The sequence below is a fragment of the Nannospalax galili genome, unplaced genomic scaffold, assembly GCF_000622305.1.
Source record: "Nannospalax galili isolate Female #2095 unplaced genomic scaffold, S.galili_v1.0 scaffold380, whole genome shotgun sequence".
NCBI classification, from domain to species: Eukaryota; Metazoa; Chordata; class Mammalia; order Rodentia; family Spalacidae; genus Nannospalax; species Nannospalax galili.
Genome location: NW_008348568.1, coordinates 2723750 through 2733310, shown reverse-complemented (window position 1 = coordinate 2733310; position 9561 = coordinate 2723750). Strand labels below are relative to the sequence as shown.

Below are 9561 nucleotides of genomic sequence, written 5' to 3'. Positions count from 1 at the left end.
AGGAAGAGGAGAAAACTCAAACAAATGACCAACAACAGCAAAACCAAGCTGGACACACCTATAATCCCAGAACTTGAGAAGAGAAGCGGGAAGAACAGAAGTTCAAGACCATCCTCAGCTACATAAAATTTTGAGGTCCTTCTAGTCTATGTGAGTCTGTCTCAAATGCATTAATTAATTAAGTAATTAATTAATTATTTGATGGGAGGAGGAGGAGGAGGGGGAGGAGGAAGAGGAGAAAACTCAAACAAATGACCAACAACAGCAAAACCAAGCTGGACACACCTATAATCCCAGAACTTGAGAAGAGAAGCGGGAAGAACAGAAGTTCAAGACCATCCTCAGCTACATAAAATTTTGAGGTCCTTCTAGTCTATGTGAGTCTGTCTCAAATGCATTAATTAATTAAGTAATTAATTAATTATTTGATGGTGGAGCTATTTAAAAAGATCTCTACCTGTGTTAAAATTCACTTAACTATATTCCAAAAAGTTAATTTTCCTGTATAATACTGTAAGAAAATAGTAAATTAAAAAACATTGTTTGGTTCTATTTAGTTATCCATTCAACAAATTTATTACCTTTCCAAATTTTGCCAGTTATTTGTTCCATTGCTAGAGAGATGACCCTTGGGTAACTATCTTAAAAATCATGGCTCTAGGAGGAAAATATTCGTTGAATCTCAGTCATCAGTTGACAACAAAAGATGACTTCAGTCAAGAAGTCAAAGAAGCAAGAGGATGGGGAAAGCTAACATGAAGTGGGCTATTGGGAGAAATGTAGACATACGTTGTGAAAAGAGGTCTGACCAGGGCAAGTGGACCTCAGTCCTCCCAGGAGAAAGGGCAGAGACACCTCCTGAGAGGGAAAACGTGAAGCCTGAAAGGGGGCTGAGCTTTAAGTCAGAGGCGCCTTTCCTCCAGAAGAGCTGAGAAGGCTGTTTCCAAGCAAGAGACTGATCTCTGCAGTCACCAGATTTTAGTTTTACTACCCAGCCCCACTTCATCACCAGTGGTAGAGAACATGCCAGAACTGGATGAGGTAAATCCTAGAGATCAAACCACTGATCTAGACATGTGCAGATGTACATTATAGACATATGAGCACATACATTACATATAAACTATAAAGCTATATTATTGTATATATATCCCTAAATATATATTACTTAAAGTTGGATTAGGAGCCTTCATGATTTTGAGATATATCTATAAATTTCTTAACTTGTTAAATTCCAACAATGTAGTACAACTACTTTCATCTTGATTGTGGGCTAGTCTTAGTGGTTTAGTCACTGGCTTTCCACCTTCCCACAAAAGGAATGTAGTTCAGTTGGAGATATAGCTCAGGAGGAACAGGGTACCTGTGTAACATGTGCTCAGCCCTAGGACCAATCTCCAGCAACACACACACACACACACACACACACACACACACACACAGAATGTGGTAGAGGTGATGCTATGGTATTATGTGACTTAAATTAGGTTGTGAGAAAAAAAACATGGCGATACCCACCTCTACCACCAGCACTCAGGAGGTTAAGGCCGAATCATGTGAATTCGATAATAAATAAATAAAGGTATGTCCCTCCTGGGGAAGACACCTCTCTCTATGAGGATACTTAACAGCTTCATGGGAAGACTTAGAGATGTCAAGGATCAAAGATGTCTTATCAGCTAATTACCACAAGTGTCCACATGAGGAGCAAGAGCCACAGTTAAGTGGTCAGATATAATGTTCTGTTGCAACACCATGAGAAACCCCAAGCCAGAACAGTCTAGTCACGATGGTCCAGGACTCCTTAGCTACAGACACTGTGAATGACAGTAAGTGGTTGTTGCTCCTGTAAGTTATCAAGCTAGGCAGACAGATATGCTGCCTACAGAAAGTGTATTTGCTTCCTCGAATTTCAGTCACAAAATGCCACTGACTGCATGGTTTAAAACAACTGAAATGCTAGGCTGGAGAGATATGTCAGCATTAAAAGCACTTACTGCTCTTCAGAGGATGTGGGTTTGGCTCCCAGCACATACATCAAGCAGCTCACAACCACCTATAACTACAGTTCCTGGGGACCTGAAACCCTCTGGCTTCTGTAGCACTTGTACATAAACTCCTAAAGGTATGACAAATATACATAAGTAAAAAAAGAAATCTAAAGGTGAACAACTGAAACATGTGTGCCATAATCCTGAAATCCAGCACTCCTACATGAAGGCAGGGCTATGGTCTCTCTAAATACTCATTAGTTCCTTCTAGCTTCCAATAGCTTCCTAAAGTCATTGGTATCCTTGGTTTGTAACTCCAGTACTTTAGTTTCTATCTGTATTGTCATGAAGCCATCATCTCTGTGTTTATGTGTCAAAGAAGGTTATAAGTCACACTAAATTGTGTCCACCATAACGATCACATCTTATCTTGATTACATTGGCAAAAATACTTCCGTGAGGTCCTGGGATTAAGATATCAACATATAAAATTTTTTAATATTTTATTTATTATTTTTATGTGTATGAATGTATTACCTGTATGGATGTAAGTAAATCCATGCTGTGCAATGCCTGTGGAGGTGAGAAGAGAGCATCGGATCCCCTAGAACCGGAGTTACAGATGGTTGTTAGCTGCCATGTGGGTTCTGGGAACCTCACCGATGTGGGTCAACAATATCCAACCCCTTGTGATTCAGAGTAGAACAGAAAGGACAGAATGAAGACACATTCCCCCACCCCCACCTTTTCCTTGAACTAGGATGCATAGTCTCCTACCTTGGACACTGATCTCAGTCTCAGGCTTTCAGATTCAGATTGAATGGCACCATCAGCTTTCCTGGTTCTCTACCTTCCAGACAGATGGCAGGATTTCTTACCCTCTATAATCATATGAACCAATTCCCAATATATACATATGTTCATGCATATATATATGCATACACATATATGTGTGTATACATGTACATTTGTCTGCCTGCATGTATGTATGTATGTAGTCTGTTCTTCTGGAGAGCTCTCATCAATGTGTCAGTGAAGAACAGAACACAGGGTCAACAGAAGCAGCATAAATAGGAAGAAAAAGAAAAAAAAGGACCCCCAAACCACCAGTCAGAGTTGTCGTGCTTTATAAACACTCACTTATACTCCTGTGATTGTCCTTTCTTCAGCTCCTCCTACTATGTGCAATCCTCAGGAGGCTGCAGCTAATCTAAGAGATAAAGTGCAAGGATAACAGTATGAAGGCTTGAATTTGATGACTTTGTGGAGTAAGCACATGAACATTCCATGCTGCCCTCCTGAGCACCTGGGTAGGGAGCTTCAAATGAGCATCCCTCTAACACACAGCAGCCCCCTAGTCACTTGTACTTTGGTAAAGCAAGGGCTTCATGAACCCACAGGACACTTATTCCATAAACTCTGTGTTCATAGTCTATCTTCCGGCTACCATTAATACATTTGCACCTCAATTTTTAGGAAAAAGAATGGGCACAAAGAACCTACTATTTCCACAAATAAACAGAGAAGGGAATAGACCCAGAATCTGATTTTGGGGTCTTATTACACACCCAGAATTCAGTAATATGGTCATATTTCAGCATCCAGAAAGGATGAAAAATGAGGTCCCCTGTTGGTATCCATGTATCCAGCCAAAAATCAGGAGCTATACCATTAAGGGTTAAAAGAAAAAAATGGATTTTGTTAAAACAAAAAGGGAATCCCTTCTATTGGCTACTGTTCATATATTTTGTCATGTTATGAGCTTTTCCTCTGTGCCATGATCTTTGAAACCTTTCAACAAATGTTTGAACCCCATAGATTCAAATCATACTGTGGCCTGGTGTTTTATATCTTCACTTCCTGTTTTTGGACATTGATATTGTGACCTCTTATATTATAAATAATGCTATAAAGAAGATGTTGATCTTTGTGTATTTCTATGATTATCTCCTAATGATATTCTCTTAAAAGGTTTTCCTCAGGTCTCATGACTCAAACCTTTGATGGAGATGCCAAATCAGCTTGAAAAACTTTGATTCCAGGTTTACACTGAGGACATAAAGCACCCATGGTCTTGGAACATTCTGACCCTTGTTTCCACTCAGTCTACGTTGCCAGTTCTTCTTGACCCAGGATGGGAAAGAAACAAAGTGTTTTGTTTTGGACAGGGCGTTGTTGATAAACAGACAGCTAGACATACCATTTGTGAAAACATATCAATACTAGATGTTTTTCTCTGGGTTGTCTTGAAACCATATCCCATGCATCTCCAGGCCATATGTATACACTATCTTTACTCATCAGTTCTACTTGCATTTATGATATTCAATATATTTAGCCATCCATGATGTTATTGGCTGGATCCCACAGTGCTTGTTTTGAAAGATGAACCTGATAATGCCACTTCTATGACTTCAAACCTTTGAAGTATCCATGCCACCCTCAGATTAAAGTCAAAATTCCTTAACATGAATTATAAACCCTCATGAATGCCATATTAACTAGTTTTTACTGCAAGAACAAATCAAAGTACACATGCACATATACAGTGGATTATAACAACAAAACCAGAACTCTTTATTTAGTTCCTGATTTCAAGGGTCAGCATATTGGGTTGGGCTCAGAAGAAGAGTTTTTCTGGTGTGCTCAACTGGGCTTACTCCTGTGTCCAGGGCCCAATGGTCATCCAGGGCACTCTACTTGTGGGTCTAGCTGCTTGCATATCGAGGTGACCAGGAAACTGGGGCAAGTGTCTCTTATCATCTAGAAGACTGCCCTGGACTGGGATTCATATCAATATTAATTTCTAGGTCTAACAGCATTAAAAGCTCCTCATGCGTGGGCATTTCTCAAGATTATACTTTATTTGTTTAATTTTCATTGGTTAAACCAAGTCCCATCTGACTCAAAGGATGAGGAGACTTGGTCTGTTGATGAGAGAGCAAATAATGTGGCCATTGTTGCCATTTACAATTCCTTTCTCCATTCTCCCTACTTTTGTCTCCATAAAAACAAAAGTGTTTGCAGCTCCCAGAGCATGCCTTGTTTTTACAGATTTCCAGCCTCTTGCTCATGCCAATGCCCATCCTCCCAGGGTTATGTATATCTGTCCAGTTCCAACAGGCCATCTTAAACCCCCATTTTTTTCCTTCCAGGAAGCCTTCCTCCTCTTCCTCGAGACAGAGCTAGCTGTTGCTCCTCTATGTTCTGTATTTCTACCTACAATCCTTACCAAGTCCTATAAAATATCTGCTTGTTTTTTTAATTATCGTCGTAAGACTATATGATGCTTGAAACAAAACTTGCTTCCTGTTGCATACTTGAAGCCTTTCACCATATACTAGGAACCCAATAACTATATGTTGGCCAGTCAATGACCCACATGTTAAGGAGTAAAATCAAATAAAAGAAGGAAAGCTTTTTTGTAAATGGTTAGGCCTCAGCTACAAGACACAAAAGGAAGAGATCTTATTCACATTCTTGTCCGTGAACAAGTCTTGCAACAGCATGGTTAAAATTTGCTTCCAGACAATGGGGCACAATTGTAAATATGGAAAATTCAACTAATTGGATCTAATTCTACAATGCTCTATTTTCAGACTTAAAGCCTTCTTTCTTCATGTATTCCAAATGTTCTTCTAAGCAGCTTAACATCTAGTGACCAAGACCTGCTTCCAGGAGCCCCAGAAGCAACATCCATTCCCTGCCCCTACTTATTAAGCAACTGTCCCATTCCTCTCACGAGCCTCAGTACCCACCTTGCAGCTCTCTTCTGATGGTATTCCTGAGAATAACCTCCAGAGTTAGACAGGGCATTCCCTTGGCAATGATAAGTGCCTCCATAAGCCAGCAGTCACCTTGTGATGCAGTAGCAGAGCTTAGTGCAGGGACTGTAGCTCTAATTTTAAAGGGACTCACCAGGAGTCAGAATATTAACATATCATTTCTAGAAACTTTAAATTCTTCCCAGGCACTAGTATTAGAACTTGAGCTGAGTCATTTTTATCATTTGAATCTGGGTCAGGGGCCCCCAAAGTTTAAAACCACCAGATTTCAAAACAGCTCTAGTAAATATAAAATAGAGATATCAAAGATTGCTTCATCATGATTAGCTCATAGCTTTGAAACAAAGCAAACAAGCCTCCATCAGCTAGTTCTAAAGGGCACAGGTATGCACCTTGGGACAAGGAGCGCTCCTCACCATACCCCCCCATAGGGCAGGCAGTCTCTCAACATCCTCCTGGGCTACTGTTAGGGTGAGGGTTACATATGTATAATTACCATTAACATTTGCTTCAAGCTAGTAATGGACCAAGGTGAACACCGGTATATATTTTAGGCATTTTACTATGCACCCACCTCTATGATGTAGGTTCTATTAATGTCTCCATTTTCTATAAGAGGAAATGGAGGCTTGCAATATGGCAGCCATTTGCCTAATATAAAAGAGTAAGACACAGGCACCAGCTTCCTGGGGCCAACTTCTTTCTTGGGTAAGTTTGTCTGCATGCCCACTGTGCCTTGACTCCCTAGCCTTGTTCATGCTCCCAGCTCCTCCACCCTGTCTCTCCTCCTAGCATGGGCACTGGCCCATTTCTTCTCTTGGCATCCTAAACCTCTGGACTGCCCTCTTGGCCCAGATTCTCCACTGTTTCTTGACCCTTTGCATTCAGACCAACCCAATTCCTAGGTCTATTCCCTGGGAGCCCTAGGGGCCTGTCCATCTATCCATGTCCTCCCCCCCCCCCCCCCCCACCCCCACCCCCATAGCCTTTGCATTCCTTAGACATGCCCTGGTCCCAGACTAGCCCAGCCTCCAACTTCCTGAGGCCAGCATCTTTCCTGAAGTGATCCAGACTTTAGGAGAAAGCCTGAGAACATCTAATCCTCATCCGACTTGGGCCTCTGTGGGAACTCTTGAACAGCGGATGAAAGCCATCTGGCTTTTCTAATATAAAATCAAAGGAGAGAATCTGAAGCCTAGACCAACCAGTTCTTCATGTCCAACAAGTAAAACCACAAAAGCACATAAAGTTTACAAAAAGAAGCAGGCCTAAACTCAACAGAGGAAGGCTTGAGTCTCACACAAGATTCAGAAACTACAAAAGAAATCCACATGTCAAAGTCACAGTGAAAAAATAATAACGTGAAAAACCCAAATAATACATCCCCACCAAGTACCAACAGTCCTGTAGAGGAGTATAATGAGAACCCCCTTAGAGATAACATAAGACATGGAATTCAAAAGAACAATTATAAACATGATAAAAGAATTCAGTGAATTTAAAGAACACTCAAAGAAAGAAATCAAAGAACTGAAAGAAGATAAGGACAAACTTCTGAATGAATTCAAAAAGAGAAATATTGAAGAATACTCAGGCTGAAATGAAGAAGGAAATGAAACATTCAATACGCTAATTAGAAATGACAGGAGAAAGCCTCACTAATAGGATGAATGAAACGGAAAACAGAACATCAAGACTGGAAGACAAAGTGGATGAAACAAGACCAGTCAAGCAAAGATTAAGAAAAATTTAAGAAACACAAGAATGGAATATGCAGGAATTGTGTGACACCATAAAAAGACGAAACTTATGCATCATAGGCATATAGGAAGGAGAAGAATCTTAGGATAACAGTATGGACCAGATCTTCAACAGGATTGTAGAAGAAAAATTCCTTAAATTAAAGAAAGACATGCTTATACAAATACAAGAAGCATATAGAAAACCAAATAGACAGGACCAGAAAAGAAACTCTTCATGGCACATCATAGTAAAAACACTAAATGTACAGAACAAAGAGAGAATACTGAAATCTACAAAAGAAAAACAAGTCACATAGAAAGGAAAACCCATTAGAATTGCAGCAGACATTTCAGTGCAAACGATGAAAGCCAGAAGAGCCTAGAACAAAATATTCCCTGTTCTAAATGACCACAGATGCCAATCCCAACTAATTTACCCAGCCAAAACATCTAATATAGTCAAAGGGGAAAGAAAAATCTATGACATAAATAGAACAAATTTATGTCCACAAAACCAGCTCTTCAGAGAGTTCTTGAAGTAATATGAAGAGTGGAAGAAATATACCCAAGGGTAACAGAAAGAAACGTCATGAAGATATAACTGGAAATGCACAGCTACACTACAAATGTGAACAGAAATTAAAACAACAGGAGTCAATATACATCTTTTGTTAATAACTTTAAATATCAATGGACTGAACTCCCCAGTCAAAAGACACAGACAAGTTGAGTGGACTAAGAAACAAAACCCAGCTTTCTGTTGTCTGTAAGAAACCCATCTCACTTTCAAGGACAAGCACTAACTACCTTAAAGTGAAAGGATGGAAAAAAGTATTCCAATCAAATAGTACTAGGAAAAAAAGCAGGAGTCGCAATTCTAATATCTGACAAAATAGACTTCAAACTAAAACTAATCAGAAGAGATAAAGAGGGCAACTTCATTCTGATCAAAGGAACAATTGACCAAGAAGATATTACAATCATGAACATATGTTCACCAAACTCTGGTGCACCCAACTTCATAAAAATAGTACTGCAGGACATTAAGACCCAGATTAATCCCAACTCATTAATAGTAGGGGACTTCAATACCCCATTGTAGGGGTCAAAAGGACAGAGAATCAAGAGAGACATCTGAATCAAACAATACCATACATCGAATGGACCCACAAGACATCTACTGAATATTTCCACTGAAGCACCAAAAAATATACTTTGTACTCAGTGCCCCGTGGAACCTTCTCCAAAATCAACCACATACTGGGACACAAAACAAAGCCTCAGCAAATAAAAAAAGATTGAAATAATTCTATGCATTCTATCAGGTCACAATGCAAGAACACTTAAAATCAACACTGGACAAAGCCCTAGAAACTACATGAACACATGGGGATTAAACAACAAACTCCTGAATGATGAATGGGTTAAAGGAGAAATTAAGAAAGAAATAAAAGTATTCCTGGAACTAAATGAAAAGGACAATACAACACAACAAAACCTCTGGGACACGCTGAAAGCAGTCCTTGGAAGAAAGTTTATAGCACTAAGTGCCTACATTAAAAAATCAGAAAAAAACAGAAATAACTGACTTAACATTGCAGCTCAAGACACTTGAAAAGCAAGAATAAATGAAACTGAAACCCAGCAGACAAGAAGAAGTAACAAAAATCAGAGCAAAAATTATGGAAATAGAAACAAAGAAAACTACAAAGAATCAATGAATCCAAGAGCTGATTCTTTGAGAAGATAAACAAGATTGACAGACTGCTAGCCCAGTTAACCAAAAGAAAGTAAGAGCGGGCTGGAGAGATGGCTCAGCGGTTAAGAACACTGACTGTTCTTACAGAGGACTCAGGTTCAATTCCGAGCACCTACATGGCGACTAAGAACTGTCCATAACTCCAGTTCCGGGGGATTTGACACCGTCTTCTAGCCTCTGCAGGCATTGCACGACACAGGTGCACCCACATGCATGCAGGCAATACACTCATACACATAAAATAAAAACAATAAATAGAAGTCAATTGTAAACTCTAGGGCAAC

The 9561-nt window shown here is 39.7% G+C and overlaps 1 long non-coding RNA gene across 4 annotated transcripts in view; it reads right to left on the bottom strand.

The window, feature by feature from the left end:
- The window catches only part of LOC115072414, a 10907-nt gene extending 4926 nt beyond the window's left edge, over positions 1–5981 (bottom strand). Inside the window, exons 1-4 of one of the 4 annotated variants that reach the window (XR_003851477.1) lie at positions 5750–5981; positions 3132–3201; positions 2769–2841; positions 2556–2595 (exon numbers count right to left, since the gene is read on the bottom strand). This is a non-coding gene — a long non-coding RNA (uncharacterized LOC115072414). Of the gene's footprint in view, positions 1–2555; positions 2596–2768; positions 2842–3131; positions 3202–5749 lie in introns of those variants that run through there. The other 3 variants (XR_003851475.1, XR_003851476.1, XR_003851478.1) reach the window with 3 other exon arrangements.
- Positions 5982–9561: the final 3580 nt, after the last annotated feature.